The 20405-nt window shown below is 45.8% G+C and overlaps 1 non-coding gene and 1 pseudogene across 1 annotated transcript; one reads left to right on the top strand and one right to left on the bottom strand.

Annotated features, from left to right (window-relative positions):
• Positions 1-16643: 16643 nt before the first annotated feature.
• LOC121821021 (U6 spliceosomal RNA) lies at positions 16644-16743 on the top strand (annotated as a pseudogene).
• A 1623-nt stretch (positions 16744-18366) lies between these two features.
• On the bottom strand, positions 18367-18500 carry LOC121821030 (small nucleolar RNA SNORA70). The gene has a single exon (XR_006061733.1). It is a non-coding gene; the product is annotated as a small nucleolar RNA SNORA70 (small nucleolar RNA).
• Between the last annotated feature and the right edge of the window lie 1905 nt (positions 18501-20405).

Genomic DNA, 20405 nt, shown 5'->3' with positions numbered 1-20405 from the left:
ATACATAGGTGCAAACATCACATAAACCAATAAGCCAAACAGAAACATAAAACATAAACCAAACAGAAAATCATGATAGATATTTTTAGAAGCCCACGGTAGATGATTTTTAAAGGCTGATAAAACTGCTAAAAAGTCAAATAAGCCTAATTAAAGGAAGAGAGAGAAATCAAAATGGCTGATATGAGATGAGAAAGAAAGCATATTATTATTTTTTAATAATTTATTTCAATTTATTTTATGTACATTGGTGTGAAGGTGTCAGACCCCCTGGCACTGGAGTTACAGACAGTTGTGAGCTGCCATGTGGGTGCTAGGAATTGAACCCAGGTCCTCTGGAAGAGCAGTCAGTGCTCTTAACTGCTGAGCCATCTCTCCAGCCCCGAAAGCATATTATTTTATATCCTAAAACTATTAAAAGGGTTAGTAGGAGGCTGAGGGATGGCTTTGCAGTTAAGAATGCTTAGTTCTTTTTCACTTATATCACATGGTCGAGGATAAGTACCCTCGCTAACTGCTGGTAAAACCAGAGTAATGGCTTCCTTGGATGGGTATGGAGAGAGAGAGAGAGGAGAGAGGAGAGAGGAGAGAGGAGAGAGGAGAGAGGAGAGAGGAGAGAGGGAGGAGAGAGGAGAGAGAGAGAGAGAGAGAGAGAGAGAGAGAGAGAGAGAGAGAGAGAGAGAGAGAGAAATATGGAGCCATCCCACATTTTGAATGCCTACGCATCAAAGATCATGTGTGTCACTGCTTATAAATTATACCTCAAAAAATCTGAAAAGCAGGACATCTTATAAACATGAGCCAGACAGGAAGATAGGCAGGGGGTGGGCTGGCCTCATTGGTATGAAGATGACCTCAAGTTCAAATCCTTTCCAGGCAAGTTATTCAAATGGAATTCTGCTTTATGTGCCATTGGTCCTTAAAATTCAGTCTTGCAGAGTTTGAGATCAGACTTCCAGTGAGGAAGCATCTTTCCAGGCTGAACAACGCCTTCTTATTTATTGGTGGGATGGCTGTCTTGCAGAATCCCTAACCAGTTCCCAAGGGCATCAGCTGAACTCACACTTCAGAGGTCTCTGGTGGAGGTCTCAAAAGTCTGGCATCAGGAGCTGGGAGGACAGCTCAGTCATTAAGGTGCTTGCAATATAAGCATGGGGATCTGAGTTTGATTCCCAGAGCCCACATAAAAAAGCCAACATGGAATAGTGCTTGTTTAAAATCCCTGCTTTGGGGAAGCAGGAACAGTTAGATATGCCTAGCACTTGCTAGCCAGTCAGCTTAAGCAAATCAGTGAGCCCTAGGTCCCAGAGAGAGAGTTCCAGTTTCAAAAACACAAGGTGGAGAGCATTCTAAGGAATGGTACCTAAGGTTAATCACTGGTCCCCATATCTGTGTACACTTAATACACATACCAAATGAATAGGTACACCCACACATGCCTGAACACACACATACATTAACACACGGTGTCTTAGTTACCTTTCTGTTCTCTGATAAAACATCATGACCAAGGCAAGTTATAGAAGGAAGCATTTATTGGGGCTTACTGTTCCAGAGGAGAGGGGGTAAGAGTCCATCCCCATAATGTCAGGGAGCATGGCAGTAGGCATATAACTTCCAAAAAGGCAACACCTCACTTTTAATCCTTCCCAAACAGCCCCCATCTGGGGACCAAATCTTCAAATGCCAGAGACTTACTGGGGGCATCTCACTGAAACAAGTCTGTGAGTTCCTCCCGACCTCAGGTAACCAACTTGGCAGTTTTTTACACAGCATTCATATATGTACTCCAAGCCACATTGTTCCCACGGATTTAAAAAGAAAAGAAAAAAAAAACCCCACCACTGGATTGTAATCGAATTAACCAACATAATGAGAGAATTTCATAATTAAATGAGCTAATGTATGTAAGGAAAGGAAGTGCTTAGCACATAGCAACCACCACATTGTGTAATTTCAGTATCTGTTTTCTTTTACGATAATTCGTTTTATAAATTGGGCTGGTGAAAAGAGAGCTCTCAGGCTGTGATGTGGAAACTGGTGAATGCAAGTACCCACACCTGGAGGCCAGAGGGACGCTGGGGACCTGCTGCATCCCTCTCCTCCTTATTCCCTTGAGACATGCTATCTCACTGAATATGGAGCTAGGCTAGCAGCCAGCAATCTGCAACAATCCTCCTAGAATTCTGAACAAATGAGAAGGCCAGTGCTGGGACAATAGTGTGCACAGCCACCCCCAGATGTTTGGGTTCTGGGGAACCCAAACTGAGGTTCTCAAGCTTACACGGCAAGCTCTGTTACCTGCTGAACCATCCCCAACCTACAGGTGAATTTCTATATAGATGTCTGTTTCCCCTTTTCAGGACCCGAACCTTTGTTCTTGTGGCAGCTGGCTCTGCTGAAGTGGTAAGGGATAGAACACTAAACTCACGCCAACTTCAGTAGAAAGGGAGATGTCGTTGGTTCACACAATCGAAAACTCTAGGATCGTCTATTTAACCAGCTCTAGGCCTTCCACCATTTTTGAGAACCCTAGGCCAAATCTCCTGGAAGCTGTTTGTATTGTTGAGGAGGGAATCTTGCTGTGTGATCAGGAGTGGGTGGGGCCAGTTTCACAGGCATCACACAGGGATAGCAGAATGGCCATGCCCCCCACAAAGAAAGAGGCAGAGTCTGCTCTGCTCTGTCTTCTGGGTGACTGACGCGTGGCTTTAACCTGAAGACTGAGTCCTCTATGCACACGACATGGAATCCCACATTGGCTTGCAGACCAGCAGATGCACATGCCCAGTGAATTCACTCCTAAGAGTGAACCAAAATCAGCAGGTCCTCAAGCACCCGTCAGACTCTTGTGTTGTCTCATTGAGATGTGCTGCCATTAGTTTATCTGAGGCTCTGATGATCGCTGGATCCTGTCCTCCATTTTTACGTCTGTTCTCAGCGAGGCACCGGCTCTGAAAACTCTAAGAACATCAGTCCCACACTGAAAAGGTAGCTATTCATGATGATAGCCCAGGACTGAGTCTTGTTAGTTCATGAATCAGAGTCTCTTTCTTCCCACTTGGTGAGAATTTGGGGTTCCCTCAGCACTGTCCTTAGGCACGCTGAAGGTAGCTTCGTGGGCTCAAAGGGCAGCTGGGGAAGGATGTGCTAATGTATTTCATTTCTTCACATGGGTTGTTGAGTCACGTCAAGCACTTTAATTGCTTCCTGTTATGAGACGGGGTGGGGGGGATGAATAAATTCAACCATTCATTTGGAAACTTAAATGCTAGCTGACTGGAAAAGAAATGAAGCCTTGTTTTTTTCACAAACAGCAGCAGGAAAGTGTGCCTGACCTCCACTCTTACCACCGCCATCACCATGGCCATCACCATGACGTTTGGAGACGTTTCACCCTTGGGAGATTATTTACATAACATGGGCGAGGTGCAGAACTCGACAGTTCCTTGCCTTTCCTTCCTAACATTTCATTCAGGCCTCCATATTTTACCACAGGGCTCAGGACAGAGGGAGCCCCCAAGGAAAGTTCCTGGGGAGTCTAGTTCAATTGGCACAAGGCAAAAGCCCAGGACGGCTGGGTAGAGGAAGGGAAGGAAGAAGGTATTGGAAACCCAGATGTTTCTGCATAATTTTGCTTAAAAAAACAAACAAACAACAAAAAACAAAAATCCTCTGGACTTCCTACTCTGTGGTTTGATTAAACAACTTGGTTCCAGCCAGGATTTGCGGCCCAAAAGAATACAATTTTTCTTACCCTTGGGAGGAATCGGCCTTTGTAAAGGCAATATTCAATAAAGAAGGCTTTTTCGTTTACCCACTCTGGGCACCAGATCCCAGACTGCAGTTTACAATAGGATCAGCCCAAGAATGTCTGCCAGGAATGCTTTTGGCTGAAAATAATGGAAACTATGACAAGAAGTTTCTGAGACACTTGATGAATGTCACATTAAAAAAAAAAAAAGTCTGGAGCCAGTAGGAGGGCTCTGTTGGGCCACCGGGGCTCACACTGGCAGCCCATAGACTTTGGGCCTCTCTCAGGTAGCCTCATAATTTCAGGGGGACAATCTTTTACACACCCAGATGTGGCATTCCATTTCTGAGAGGATAAAGGAAGGGGAACATCCTGCCCCCCAGATGTTTTGATGTCTTGTGGCCAGGAATTAATCACAGGGCGTCAATACAAACAAGAGTCTGGCAGGACAAAGCCTCCTTTTGCTCTCAGAACAAAATGGAGTTTCCTTTGCTAAGAATGAAGGAGGGAGAGTGTCAGGTAAGCGGTGAGCATGGGCTGCCACACTGGTTCTGACATTTACCTGTAGGGCTTTAATGTACTCTGAACGTCCTCTAATTTGGGAGGGTGTAAAGACAGTGAGATTAGTTGGGATAGACAAGCTCATCCCACAGAATTAAAGTGCTCACAATTACCCAAGAACAGAAAGGTTCCGAACTCCGACCACTGCCACCAGCAACAGTGAAGTCAAGTTGTGTGTGTTTCTGATCTAGACGAATTGAGGAAAGTCTTAGCAAGGCTCAGCTACAGGAAATGTTTCTGTCTGGACCTTCTCACCCCTTGTTATCCTTCATCTTCAGCATTTGCAGACTTCCTCCTGTTCTCAGCCATATACAAAACACATGGGCACATTGTATTCTCTCTGCTCATCACAGTCATCCATCTATCTGCCCACCCCTCCACTCACCCATCCCACCCCCACATACACACATTTATTCATTCAGTCCCAGTTTTCTGAATTCCAAGAAGAGTCTCACCAACAATACCTCTTTACCTTTGCTAGGCTATTGCTCAGGTCTGTGTAAACATCCTCCAGTGTGCCTGCAAAAGGATCCCTTTTCTTTTTCTTCCATTGAGGCATATGGCTAATTTCTCTGTTCTGAACAAGCTGCAATTCTCAGCTCAAGAATGGAACCATTCTATATTGGCTGTGGTTTGGGCATGAACACAATGCTTTGCGGTTGAGGGTTACTTGGGAAATTCTCTTCAGAGCTAGCCGTGACTTTGTAGGATCATGCGATGGCCATAGACACACAGTTAAGCTGGGACTATCTTTCCTTTGACCAGCACAGTCAGTCTTGAAGCACAGGGTTTTGCAGCTGAGCCCTGTGGGAGTAGGTGATGTCACTATTTTCATGCAGAGAAAAAGCAAGAACAAGAAAAAATTTAAAAAAAAAAAAAAAGCAACATTGCATTTCTCTTTTAGCTCAAATCCAGAAGTCCGGACCATCATCCAACACGCCCAGCAATCGCCTTACTTTTCCAAGAAACACAAGAGGCTTTCCATCATAATGTGTGGACACCTATTCATAATTTTCCCAAAACTGTTAGAAGACTTGGAAGAATGCACCGAGGTGACATCTTAGGTCAGTCCATTATAGGCCACAGACCACACCGTGTAGATGATCATTTCTCAAAGTTCGGGAAACCTGTGTCCAAGATGGAAGTGTCACCACAGGCTCTTCTGGCACACAGGTACCATTTTCTGAGTCACTGAATGACAGACAGAGGGAGTTCTGACTTGTCTTCCTTTCCAAGGACGCACATCCCACCGTGGTGGGGAGGGCTAACTTTTCACAGCCCTCACCACCAAATCCCTTCAGTTGGGAGTTAGGGCTTCAACATAGGAGCTACGGGAGGGGTGAACCAAGCCTTCTGCACCTGAGAGATGGCCATGTGTGAGTGAAAGGGGCAAAGAGAAGGACTAGCCAGAGGAGAGGTGCCTTGGTCAATTTTCTTTTACCACAGTCACCCCAAGCTTAGCAACTTCTAAATAACCAGCCTTAGCCATCTTTTTCTCATGCTTCAAGATTCTGGCTAGCAGGGACTTCCTTGGTCTTATGTAGCTTTGGTCTTTTATCCATAGGCTAGAGGCTTTGGCCTCAGACAAATAGAGGCCATGGCTCTCTCTCATGTGCCCTCACATCCTCCAAGGCCTCTGCTGAGAACTGGTCTGGCCAACAGGAAATATGACTCCCTTAGTGGTTCCAAGTTCTCCAAAGGTCTCAGGCCCTCTAAAACCCAAACCTCAAAATCTAGAAGCATCATTCCATTTCCTTACAATCCTCTTGATCAGAGGCCGAACTCAGATGAGGAGGAAGGGAATGTAGAAACAAATGCTATGGGATCCAGTGTTGAGAATCGCACCCAGAGAAGACGAGAATGCATGGGACAAAACTGCCTCTTTACAGCTTCGCTCAAGACCTGCATCAAAACTCCAGCAGAACCACTGAAGAGGCCGCTCCGCTTTCACACACGTGGGGTGTGAAACCTGACTGCGTAAGACTTCAGAGTCAAACTCAGAGCCACAAAGACTTCGAGATAACTCACTCATTTCCTCTCCATGCTTCCACATCTGTTTTTAATAATCCTTTCCTTGGACTGAAGGCAAAGCCTTCTGGGAGCATTTTGAAGTAAATTTAGGGGAATGTTCTTGATCTACTGTGGCCAAGGAGGACTTCATGGCCACCTGTAGCAGAGCCTTATTTAAACAAAATGTGTTGATTATTTTTAGCATAACTTAAGCCCCGGGAGACTAATGAGGTGTTAACAGTGCGTGTTAATTATGTGATTTCTGTTGTCTTCATTAAAGCTAAGTTCTCCATCCTATTTGCCACCTGAAATCTCGGGAGAGCCCCGTCACTCCTCCGACCCGGCATCCTTTAGTTCCCTGTGGTTTGTGCAATCACAGAGACGGGTTCCATTCCCCAGAGGAGAATCAGATGAGCGGCTCACACATTCGGGAGACCTTGGGTTCCCCGTTCGCAGCCCTTTCCATTTTTAATCTCTGTTATTAGTTGTTAGATCTGACAGAAAGTTCACTGCGCAGGAAGCTGGCGACATGAGCTCATGCTGGATCGTTTTAGGACTGACTGTCCTTCACAGAAAACTGCCAGAGAGGCTGAAAACCAGGAGGAAGCTGAAATCAACCTCCGCTGCTTTCCCTAAGCATTTCAATTAGCCAAGGAATTGTGCTGCAGACGTGCATGACTCTCATTATTTTAAACTTCTGCTATCCGTTCTATACCTCTGCCCCGAGTGACAATACACCCCATCCAGAATGATCTTCCCTCAGAAGGGATAATCACCTGTCGTAGACTCATGTGAAGGTGCCATGAGCAGCCCCGCCCTGGCTCTGTCTGCACTGTCAGTGCTGGAGACTTGGCTTGGTGAGAGTGTTAGAGGCCTTATTGCCCGTCCTGGAGATAATGGGGTTCTTAATGATGGCCTCATCGGGGCCCATGAAGTTGTAATGAACATAGCAGGTGAATGTGATTGGCAAACAGCACATTAGGAGTCTCCTTAGTAATTAGAGTCATCTAAAAATGGAATGGGCTGTCACAGGAGGTGGTGAGCTCGCTGTCAAAGCAGCAGGGACACAGAAGTGGAGGATCCTTACAGGTGAGGGTAGAGACAGTCTTGTGTGTCTGTGTGTGCCTCTGCCAGCTGTCATCTGGATCCTCTGGATGTTCTAAGTCCATGTAAACCAGCAGTCTTGACTTGGGTGATTCACTAGACAGAGTGTGATACAGCAGAATATTAGGCAGCCCTGGGTTCAAATCCCTGCTTCGGCACTTACCAGTACTCCTCAAACCCTGAGTAGCTGGCATCAACTCTCTGAGCACCCATAAATGACCACCGGAATATATTGCTTCCAGGGCTATTGCAAGAGTTGGAAATAATGCCTTTAAAATACGAGGCCCATGATAAGCACTCAATAAATCACAGCTTTAGTGACCCCTAAGAGTCTAATTCTTTTTCTTTTTTATTCACTCTCCACTTCAATGGTACAGTCAGGGTTTGAAAAGCAGAAGAAGTGGAGGGGCCATAAGATCCAGCTGCAGCGCGTTCGTTAGCCAAACAAGCCTCCTTATGTCACTGGGCAGCACCTCCCACTCAGGCAGAGTCTCCCAGCCCCCACCCCCCACCCCTCCTCTGTCCTGGAAAGGATCTTCACATTGCTGAGTGGCTGCCAAATGATGGACACATGTATATGCTATCCCCGTCTGTTGTCAAACTAGTTTCAGAAGTAGGTCTGACCATCCCCCATCTTACAGAGGAAAACCATTTCAGAGAGAAGGCCCGGGCCTACCCAAGGGCATTTGGGTGTATCCTGGATCAACCCACCTGGATCTGCCACCAAATCATCCTTGAAATTTTGTAGCATCCACTGCTCACAGGGTCATGTCAATTCAGCCTCCCAAAGATGCTCCCGCCTTACTGGATAGGTGGGCCAGCCAGTGAGAGTCTGTGGAGCAGAGCCTCCGTTTACAGATTCTGAATGAATTGTGAGTTGCCTTCAATTCATTCCTGAGCGTGTGCCATGTGTGTGTGCACAGTGGTGTACAGATGCATTTACCCATGTGCGTACCTGTGGCGTCCAGATGTTGATATTAAGATGTCTTCCTCAACTACCTCTCCACAGTATATTTTGAGACAGAGATTCTTACTAACCCTGGATCCCATGAATAGGCTAGACAGACTGACCAGCAAACCCCTGGGATCTGCCGGTTCCCAGCACTGGGGTTGCAGAAGTACACTTCAGTGCCTCCGGTCCTTACACTTGGGCGGTAAGCACTCTACCCATGGATCCATCTATCCAACCCAATTAACTTATTCTTCACTCATTTATCTTGGGCTTTATAGAAGAAATGTCTGGTCTTAATAAACCTTTATATCCCCTTTTATATGCATGGCTAAAGATTTGAATAAATAAAAAGTTATATATTAAAAAAAAGTTGCCCTTGCCTCATCTTTTAGGTACCTACTATTCTCCAGAGACACTTTATCAGTTTCTATTCACAGCCTGCCAGAGGTTTTGGGGTTTGCTTTGTTAATTGAGATAAAGTTTATGTAACACACAGTTCCCCATTCTGAAGTATACAGTTCAGTGGCCTTTGGTGCTTGCATAACACTGCCCCACCCCTCTCTCTTAGTATCAAAACATTTTTATCATCCTGGAAATGAAACTACAGAAGCCAAAATTGCCCATTGAATAATGACTCCCTGTTTCTCCCTCCTCCTCACTTCTTCCTGTCCTTGCTTGCTTTCTCCATGGGCCTGCCTATTATGGGTTCATTATATGCAAGGAACACTATGATGAGTGGCCCTTGGTGTCTAAATTCCTTCATTCCATGCTTTCCTTGGAGTGGAATGCTTCTTGGTTAAGTTGTTGTTGTTTGTTTGAGAGTGTGAGTGTGTGTGTGTGTGTGTGTGTGTGTGTGTGTGTGTGTGTGTGTGATGATGATGATTTTTTTGGTTTTATTTTAGTTTTTTTAAAGTAAATTCTTACTGGTCATGCTGGCCAGCACCAGGGAGGCAGAGGCAGATGGATCTCTTGGAGGCAAGCTTGGTCTACATAGTGAGGTCCAAGCCATCCAGGGTTACATGACCAAACTCTTTCTCAACAATTAAACAACACAAACAAACAAATAAAACTACCAAGATACAGACTCACTATGCAGCCCAGGCAGCCTTTGAATTTGCAGTTGGATGACCTCAACCTGGGATTATAAATGGGCACGCACCAAACCCAGTTCTCAACATGTTTTTGAGGGTCATTCAAGTTGGAGCATTCATCAATACCTCACTCATTTTTATTAATATATTCTAATTAACATGTAGTAATTATGCATTTTTATGCAGTACAACGTGACATTTCGAGACATAGCTACAATGTGTAACAATCAGATGAGGATAATTAGCATACGTATCACCTCAGACACATGCCATTGCTTTGTGTTGAAAACATTCAAAATCCTTATTACCTCTTTTGCAGTATTTAATTGACTGCTGTCAACGGTAGCCATCCTCCTGTGCAGTGGAATATTGGGTACTATTCCTCTATTCAACTGGGCCCACCTGTCGCCATCCTTGCCTCCTCCAAACCCTTCCCCGACTCTGGTAAACACTGCTCTAGTCTCTGTGTCTTCAAGATAAACTTTGGCTTCTACATATAAGTGAAAGCATGCAGTATTTGTCCTTCCATGTCTGGCTTGTTCATCTGACACTTCATTCCTTTATAGGGATGATTGATATTCTACTAGGCGTATGTTTCACAATCTATTTATTCCTTCATCCATTGATGGACATTTCCATCCTGTTGTTGTTATGGATAATGCTCCTATAAGCACTTGTGTTCAATTTTCTGTGTGATTACAAGCTTGTGATTCTCGTGATTATATATCTGTGAATGGAATTCTAGGTTATATGCTAATTTATGTTTAAATATTGAGAAGTCGGTGTTGGGTGTGTGTGTGTGTTTGTTTTTGCAGTGCTAGGAGCCAAACCCAGGGCCTCATAAATACTGAGAGAATGCTCCACCACCGAGTGACACCCCAAGTCCTTGCATGTTTCTCAACACATAAATTTCCCCGTCTTAAACATCTGTAGACACACTACACTGTAGCTAGAGTTTTCCTGCCTGGCCCACAGTCAGGATGAATCTCTGTCACAAGCCAGTCCCACAGCCGCTCAGACCCAACCAAGTAAACACAGAGACTTATATTGCTTACAAACTGTATGGCTGTGGCAGGCTTCTTGCTAACTGTTCTTATAGCTTAAATTAATCCATTTCCACAAATCTATACCCTGCCACTTGGCTCGTGGCTTACTGGCATCTTTCCATGTTGCTTGTCAGGGTGGCGGCTGGCAGTGACTCCTTTTGCCTTCCTGTTCTTTTATTTCTCTTCTCTGTTAGTCCCGCCTATACTTCCTGCCTAGCCACTGGCCAATCAGGTTTTATTTATTGACCAATAAATAAATTTGACATACAGACCATCCCACAGCACAGCCAAGTGCAGACCATCTCAGACACCTGCAATCAGGCCCGTGGTCCTAATCATCCTCTATGTGGACCTGCTGGATAAAGCCAAGAGGAACCCGAGAACAGGCTCCCACAGGACATACAGAACATCCCACAGCACTACACTTTGTTTTACTCACCTGACAATGGGGTTCTTTCCAGTGGTGTGCTAGTAAATGCTTAACAACCTACTTTTGCGAGGTGCAAATTCCCCTGGGATAACTCCCAGTGTGGCTGGCTTCAAGCCATGCAAGACCACTGATTGCAACACTAGGAAGAGACCCTAGTAAAATAGCCTCGTGAATGGATCCAAGCTGGCTGTGGTGAACTGCTAGATCTTTACATATCTGAGCAGGAGGAACTGCCTCATTCATTTTTATGAGTGCATAGCACACCACTTTAGGATGTACTATAATTCTTTAACCTGTCCCCGATGGCAGACATTTAGCTGGCTTCCACTCTTTTCTTCCGCAAACTAGGCTTTAATGGATAACCTCATGTGTGTATCATTTTGCTCATGTGCAAATATAGCGGTAGACCAGGCTTCACGACACCTTAGGAGTCACCGGGGAAGACATTCTTAAAAGGCGATTTATTCCTTCCTTGGACATTCTGGCTCTTAGAGCGAATGCTGTGTGGAGCAGCCACTGTTTCTGTCCCACTTTCCTCGGGAGGAAAGCTGATGTAAATTTTAACTAGCCACTTGCCAACATCAAAGGATTGTCATCAGACTTTGAAACGAAATAGAAAAGCATGTTTTTCTTCTGGAAGATAGGAATTAGTGTCAATATAAAGTACCACCATTCATATAGGATGAACTAAAGAGCTTTTCTAGTTCAACAGTGGGAAAAAAAAAACCATACTTGACACATTGTGGCCCTGCTGTAGAGACATGTCAAGGCAAGACCCAACAGCAGAGGGACTGGCTAATTAGGAAATAGGCTAATGTGTTTTAGCTCTGTTCTTGTGCAGATTTGAAAATTCTAGACACTATTTCTCAACGGTGCTTGTACTTGAGAATGATCTAGGAAGCCTTTAAAATCATAATTCCCTAGCCCACAGCTACAATTCACCCAGCCAAGCTATCCAGAAGCAGGTGCCCAGGCATCTGCGTTTCAGAGAGCCGTGGAGAGTCCACTGTCCAGGCAAGGCTGAGAAAAGATCACAAGGAAGGCCTAAGAGTGGGAAACGCATCTCTCAGGGTCAGCTGGGGCAACAGAGCCAAGGGAATGTGTGCGTAGAAATAAAAAGAGATTGATTTTAAGGAATTAGATACTGCTAAATCCGTTTTTGCAGAGTACGGCCTCCACAGGCTAGAGGGCTAGTGAGAATCAGTGCTGCAGTCCAAATAAAAAAGCCATCTGTCAGGGTTGGGGAGATGGCTCCGTGAGTTAGAACACTTGCTACGCAAGGGCGGGGACCCGAGTTCAGATCTCTGGCACCTGCATAAAAAACCAGGCATGGCCACACTCTCAGCTGCAATTCCAGGCCTATGGGAGGGGAGGAGACAGGAGGATTGCTGGGACAATAAGTAATAACCATCACTCTATTACAAAGAATAAGGCAGAGAGTGACAGAGGGCAGTTGATTCCCTCCCCAGGCCGCATGCAAGTCTGTGCATGCAGACACCTGTGTCTCTGTCTCTCTCTCTCTTTCAGCGTCACCCAGAGTAATGTCTGGCCAAGCATCTGAGTACCATGGGTCAGCCAACTGAACACATGACATTAATTATCACAACTTAGCAGACTCTCTCCAAAATGTCTCAGCTGCTCCCTCAGGAGCAGCCATTGACGTGTGTCTGTATCCCACAGACTTCATTAAAACTGAGGGCTATGAGAAGACAAGGTTGTTGTTGGTTTTGTTGGTTCGTGTCTTTTCATTTCCATGGCCCCTGAAGTAGATGCTTTTATTAGAAGATTATCAATTCTTTCTGGTCAGCAGCAGAGACCTTTGATTGTACAGGAAGATTCACTAGGACTGATAGGAGAAGGTTGATCTTAAATTGTGACTGTATTCCTTTAAGAAAATTTGGGCCTGCAAGATGGCTTAGCAGAGAAAGGAGACTGCCGCCAAGCCTGAAGACACAAGTTTGATCCCCACAAGGTATAAGAAGAGTGTTTGCTCCCTCATACTGTCCTCTAATCATCAAACATGAACCATGGTACACAGCCATACACACACTAAGTAAATAGATGAATGAATAAATAAATTAATAAATAAATGTAATATAATTTTTAATGAAATAAAGGAAAATATAATTCCATTCATCCTCTTGAAGAACTCCAGGGTCCAAATTCAGACCTCAAAGAGATTGGCAGTAAGCATCTTTCTGGCCTTTCTTGAAGAGCATCTCTGCATTATTGAAAACACCGAGAGCAGCCTCACCTCTTCTCTCCTCTGGCAGTGATTTCTGTAAAGTCCATATTCCTAGCAATGGGATCTACTTCCTTCACTAAATAATGGAAGTTGGCTTTAGAATCCACCCACTCTATGCTTTGGTCTATTACACCAACTGCGTTTCCTGAAGAACTGAATCTCAAACCACAGGAGAAGAATTGGAGAGCATCTCTATTAGTCACTTTTCTGATTGCTGTGGTAAGATGCCTGACACAAAACAGCTTAGGGATGGAAGACTTTTGAGGACAGTTATCCACCATGGCAGGGGAGCCTTGGTGCAGGAGAGTCGGGCAGCTGGTCATGTTGTGCCCACATTCAGGAAGCAGAGAGAAGAGAACGCTAGTGCTCAGCCCCCCTTTTCATTATTCAGCTCAGGATCCGAGTCAGAGAAGGATGCCACTCACAGATAGTCGGGGTCTTTCCACCCCAACCCAACCCAGAAACGTCCTCACAGACATGTCTAGAAGAGTGTTTCCATGGTGATTCTAAACCACATCAAGTTGATGAGCAGGAATAACCATGATACCAATGGGGATGTGCTCTTGAAGTTCTTAGCCCAGTAAACAAGACCCAGGTCCTAGCGACTGCATGGGAGGTCTGGAGAGTCCCACTGAACCTCACTGTGACCATATGTGACACTCTGGTTCTCAGAATTCTTGGGTTCTGTCAAAGCCACTCTGAAGCTGTGGAAGCAGCTGTCCGCAGAATCTGGGGCTGCTGAGAATCAGAGGGAGACAGAGTCAGCTTCAGTTTGCAGTGGGGAGCTGTGGGGTGAGTTTGTGGAGACTGTGAATGGGGGAGCCGTGTTTATGAAAATAGTTTCATTTTGCCAGCTAACGAATCAACTCACATTCAGATTGGCCCAGAAGCAGGAGGGCTGCAGTTAAAAATCAGCTAATCTTTGATTTTTAGGTAAGGCAGATGGTGTTGTTAAGACAGGGAGCTGGTGTGGAGACTTGTCTCATTTGCAGATGCAAGAAGGGCCAAGCATGTGGGGGTCTCTTCCCTTGGCTTCTCTGTTTGTGCAGGAGGGGTGCAGGTGAAGCTTTCCCAGCATGGAGGAGACAGGCCACTCTTCTATCCTCATCTCTTTTTGAATCCTGTCAGGAGTGACAAGGGAGGCCACCTATGCAAACTGCAGGTGTGGTATGGTGCAGGGAGGACCGGCATGCACCCAGGTACTTGGCTTGGGAAGACATTGGCCTATTTCTATACTGCTTGGTAAACACTCATTGACATAAGCCTACCTTGCTATCCCCAGCTCATTATCTCCCTTGGGAACTTCACAGACTTTCCCAGGATCCAGAAGCTAAAACGCTAATTCCCGGCACAGTAGGTCATACAAAATGATTCTCTCTGTTGCATTGACTAAGCCTTAGCTGCAAGACTCAGAACTCGAAAAGACTGGTGGCAAAAAGAGTTTCAGCCCGTTTGTGAGACTCCATGGTGTGCTGGGAAAATGATGGACAGCCACCCTTTGCTTCTCTCCATTATGAAAGGACTGTGGAGATTTCCCAGGTCATCCACAAAGGGATTCTGCTTCAGCACCAGAGCCAGCTACACCGTTTTGGATGGGCTCTAAGCCATCACATAGTGATCCCTGCACGTGTGTCCCATCAAGTCAAACAGTCACGGAAGGACTACATTCCCGGCTCTCCATCAGGACAGCCAGCATTCCCAGCTATTTCTATCCTGTGCCTGACATCTCTCAAAGGCTCAGGTTGTGTCACTTGGACCTATTCACCTTGCTGTCTGCGAGCTGTGGCATTGTGCTATGGATTGACTCCTGAAATCTGTCTGAGCTCCAAGAAAGGAGTGCTGGTCTCCTTATAACCATTTAATCTGAAAACATAGGTGTGTCAGTGTTCCCTATTTCCACAAGCGATCAGAAATCAGGAGAGCAATTCAGTGAGACCCAGACCTGGCATCATCCAGGTTTAATGCAGATGATCCCTGAGCCCCACTTACCACAAGGGTGTGTGGTTAGTCCCATTGAGCCTTAGATAGGTAATAGCTTACCTCAGCACACATAGCTTCAAAGTTTCAAAGTCTTGTAGCTAAGCAACTAAATAAAACCCCTATCTGTTGATCATTACACGAATCACTGTTCTCAGGACTTCTGGAAGGTTCTGAGAAACCCCAATCGTGAACACATTGAAAAAGAGCAAAAGGCATGTGGAACTTGTGAGTTAAGCACAAATCTAAGCTGGAAGGGCCGTGGTGGCTCTCAGGTTGCCTTAGATGGGGTTCTTTAGAAGACTAGACCAATAAAGTACATATGTGTATTACAAAAGGGATCTGTTGGATTGGTTCATATGATAGGGTGATGGATAGGCCAACAGTGACAGTGTGTATGCTGGAGACACAGAGATCACTGCAGTTACTCAGTCTAAGGAGTCATCTGCCTCAACAGTTCTAATGCTAGAGTCTAAAGTCTGTGGGCAATGCCAGCTGCTGCTGGCATGCACAGGAGGAAAGGGGACTGGCACACATGCCCATACTGCCTTCTCCTTCTCCAGCCCATTGGATGGTGCCACCCTTGCTCAGGGTCAATATCTCCCTTTGCTCATTTGTTATCTTAGTTACTTTTCTATCGCTGTGATAAGACACCATGACCAAGGCAACTTACAGAAGGAAGAGTTGATCTAGGGCTTATGGTTTCTAAGGGTTAGAAACCATAGATCATCATGTTAGGGGGTGTGGCACCAGTCAGGCGGGCATGGCACTGGAACAGTAGCTGAGAGCTCACATCTTGATGCACAAGCATGGGGGAGGGAGGGAGAGAGGAGGAGAGAGAGAGTGGGAATGGCACAAACCTCAAAGCCAACCCCCAGTGACGTGTCTCCTCCAACAAGGAGGTCACATCTTCTAATCCTTGCCAAACAGTTTCACCAACTGGGGACCATGTATTCAGACAGATGAGCCTATGGGGGCCATTCTCAGTCCATCACACATGTCAGTCCCCACAAACACTCATGTAAGGTCCAGTTACTCTAAACACCTCTGAACCCAAGCCTGAGCTGACAGCCAAGGCCAACCAGCATGCATAGGAAACAAGTTAGTCCGCAAGAAGCCTGGAGGAGGCCCCTTGGTCCAATGCTCTCCCAGTTACCTTGCTGTCTGGTCTACAGAGTCTAGCGTCAGCTTCAGGCCCAGCACCAGTGTGTTCAAGCTCTCCAGCAGTAGCTTTCTGCTGACATTGTGTACATGTGGAAAGGAAGGTCAGCAAGCACAGATGTGATGGCCCTAGACCACTCAGTGTGCGTCTCAAGACTTCCAGTTTCCCCACTGCCTTTTTTCCTTTTGGATTTCATCTCTTCTGTTTAGAGTAAGTATAATTTTCCCCCATTACTTTGTTAAATCAGATTCCTCCTTTCTGGGTCATTTTTCTTTCCTCCTTTTAAAACTAACCATTATATTCCTTTGGTAATATATATATATATATATCTTAACCTGGAATAATACAGAGACCATCAGCATGGCCTCCCCCTAGGATGGCACACACAAATTCGTAAAGGGTTCCATTTATGTATCCACGTAAGAATCAATTAGAACACAAATCTAACTACCAGTTGAGTCAATAAATCGGTCCTCTGATTTATTTGCCAGCTCCACAAAAAATGCCTTTACATATTCGAAGTCATCTCTTTGGCCCTCCACGTTGGTGAGAAGCTGTCCCTGTGGCAGACCTTGGAGATTAGAGAATGAGCTGTAAGCATCATCATCCCCTCAGCTCTTGCATGTACCTCACTGCAGACATCCAGGAGTTCCTCTCCTGTCCACTTTAAACCCATCCATGGCAACGCTGGACCACTCCCGCTTATCTGTGCCGTGCAGAGACAGAGAGAAGCAAACCGTCCTCACCCTAGAAACAAATCTTCATTTTTCTCGAATTTCAATTATGAGTCTTTTCAATGCTTCTTTCAATGGGCAAGAACACAAAAGTGTCTTTTCAAAAACTTTCTTCTTGGTACTCATGGAAGGCATTCCTGGACGAACTGAATACCATCAACACACTCACGGGTTTGGAGGTTTACAAGGCAGTTGGCTTTTCGGAGAGGATCACCAGTCTGCCCACCATGGGCAAGAAAGAATTAAATGACACATAATGGCTTATGCTAGAAAGCAAAGAAAATGCTAAGTAGCTGCTGAAGGCATGCCTAAGGGATGATAGGAAAGGCTTGGAGGGTTGTATAGGCGTCTGCTCAGGCCACCCTGACAAAACACACAGACGGGATAGAGGAGGCCAAGGGATTTATTTAGTCACAGACATGGAGGCTGAAAATTCAAATAAGATGTCAGCAGAGTTGGTTTCTCTTGTGGCCCCTCTCTTCAGCTTGTAGATGGCTTCCTTTTAGTGTCCTCACATAGCCTTTCCTCCGTGAGTACACTGTCTCTTTTTATAATTGTTTATATAGGCAGTGGGAATTATTGGTGGGGGTAGGAATGGGAAGCACAGTGGAGTCCCTCAGGAGTTCAAGGCTACCTCTTTCCAAGGCACCACTCTTCGGAGTAAATGTGACATTACAAACATCCCAGAAATCCCAGAGCTGCTTTTCAGCTACCCTGTCCTTTGTTTGTTTGCTTATTTTGAGAAAAAATCTAATTGTTCATTCCAGGCTGACTCAGAAATCACCTGTCCTCCCAAGTGCTGAGGTTACAGGTGTGTCCACTGTGTCCACCTGTCCTCCCAAGGGCTGAGGTTACAGGTGTGTCCACTGTGTCCACCTGTCCTCCCAAGGGCTGAGGTTACAGGTGTGTCCACTGTGTCCACCTATCTTCCCAAGAGCTGAGGTTACAGGTGTGTCCACTGTGCCCACCTGTCCTCCCGAGTGATGAGGTTACAGGTGTGTCGACTGTGTCCTCCTGCCTCTTAAGTGCTGAGGTTACAGGTGTGTACCACTGTGTCCACTTAGACCTCCTGCCTTCATATGCATCCTTGGTAAAACTCACTTTGAGATGTGGAAACTCCATACAGGCCCCATGTGGAGCCCCAGTCACACGCTCCTTCTTCTATGGCTTGCTGTGGGTGGATGTGATGATGGGAACAGAGGCCACTGCACTCTGGGGCTTCCCAGAGGCACCCCACATACCTGCCAGAGCTTAGATTAGGAACAGCGTGAGATCAGACATGGAAGCAGCGGCTGGAAAAGGCTGTCTCCAAGGTCACGTGAGACAACCTGCACAAGCAGCGGAATGGATATACTGCTGAGCAGGCTGCTGTTTGCAGCTGTTGCGCTCCGGGCTCCTATAAGGAAGGGACCTGGCTGGTCTAAGGGCCTGCTGTCTTCCTCATCTCATAACAACGTCAGGGTTATTCGATAAGGTCCCAGGCATAGATGCACACTTAACCTGGATGACCTCTGAAAACACATTATCTTCGAATAAGTCGCATTAGGATGAGGGTTTCAATACGTGAATATGGGGCCACGGTGCGGCCCATGATAGGCCCTTGTTCTGTGTTGCTGCCCAAGGCCCGCTATGTGAGCAAAACCAGGTCAATAAAGCACTCTGGATGTCACAGTATGGAGAGCAAAGCAGGTGAGGGTTGGCATATATAATGACACACATAGCTGGCTTTGACTCCTCGTTGCCTCGGGGGCTGAATGTAAGCACATTCTGTTCAGACAGGTTGGCCCCCTGTCCACTTCTATTGTTTGACCTATTTCTCCTGTTAATTGTTTCATAGAGCAGACAGGACCGGAGGGCAGCCGAGTGTGACAATGCTTGGGAGGTCCTGCTCCTGCGAGGACATAGATTTCACCTTTAGGCTTCCTCCTGACCCCGAAGGAGAGGATCCTTGAAGCATTGGGTCATAGCCCGCAGTCTAAAGTGCAACCCATCCCCCACTAGGGCCAGAGCTGCCCCTGTGTCCCAACAGTTGAATTCTCAGTGCTTAGTGGCACCCCAACGCTGAATCCCCAAAGCTAGCTTGAAAGGATTCTCAGAGTTATAGTAAAGATAACACAGAAAATGGAGCCTGGGTGATAAATCAGAAGTATAGAATCTCTAAGACGTGCATCTTTTCCCCATCTTTCCTTTTTTTAAAATTATAAAACAAGCAGAGAAAATCTACAACAACAGAATAATTACTCACCCCCCCCTTTTTTTTTGCACTTCTGTCTGTTGTTCTCCATCCTCCTATCTGTATCTATCATTTCAACATAGGATACAGGGGATTCTGCTCTGCTTACTCTCCTTAACCTTGGTTGTACAAATTCTTGAGAAGTGGTACCCACGAAGCCGGGATGACTTTGTGACCACTCTGTAAGCAATACCACACAGCAAAGAGACGCTGTTTACGTTTCATGTGCAGACCAGAAAATGCCACCAAGTCTCAGCCTGTTCTTTGGGGGCCTTAGTTCCAGGGGATATGAGCACTGCACAGGAAGGCTGGCTGTACTGAGACTGCCTAGCCACAGAGTCTGCATGCCAGCAGAGTGCTGGACAGCCGGGCTCATAGCTGACAGCCAGCATCAAATCCTGACTGTAGGAGTGGGCCATCTCACACTGCCAGTCAACTCAGCTGGTATTTGCAGCCCCAGCTGACATCCTGCCTCTACTGCATGAATGACCTCAATGGAGAGAGGCTCAGCTGAGCCCTTTTCAAATTTCTGAAGCTCCAAATTACCAGCAAAATAAAATGGTTGTTTTAAGCCAGTACACTTGGAGAAAAATTTTCACATGGTGATAATAACCAAAGTGAATTTTGGTATCTGCAAATAAGGGGTTGCTATAATAAAAAATAAAAAAAATTAAAGCACATGGTGTCATCTTTGAGATCAGACTGCAGGCAAAAGCTGAGAGAGTTGAAATCTGATAGCAGTCGGGGTGGTTATCAGTGAGAGCTTCTGGGAAAGCCAGAGAAACATTACAAGAATTGTAGGCAAAGGAGATCTTTGTTATATAGTGGGAGAAACTTCAACAGAAGTATCAACTGCAGTATGGGAAGTAGAATGAACCCTGTGGTCCCCTAAAAGGAAGTATCCAGGCTGCGTGTGGAAGAGGCCAATAATAAAAGGAGAAAGGATGGGCCAGCGAGATGGTTGTGGGTGAAGACGCTTGCCTGCAAGTCTGATGGCCTAAATTTGATCCGTAGGATCCACATGGTCAAAGTAGAGAACTAACTCCTTTGAGTTGCCCTCTGACCTCCACATGCACAACATACAATGTGTACACACACACACACAC

The sequence above is a fragment of the Peromyscus maniculatus genome, chromosome 10 (assembly GCF_049852395.1).
Source record: "Peromyscus maniculatus bairdii isolate BWxNUB_F1_BW_parent chromosome 10, HU_Pman_BW_mat_3.1, whole genome shotgun sequence".
NCBI classification, from domain to species: domain Eukaryota; kingdom Metazoa; phylum Chordata; class Mammalia; order Rodentia; family Cricetidae; genus Peromyscus; species Peromyscus maniculatus.
Note: the sequence above shows the minus strand (reverse complement) of the source record. Positions and strands in the feature narration are given on the sequence as shown.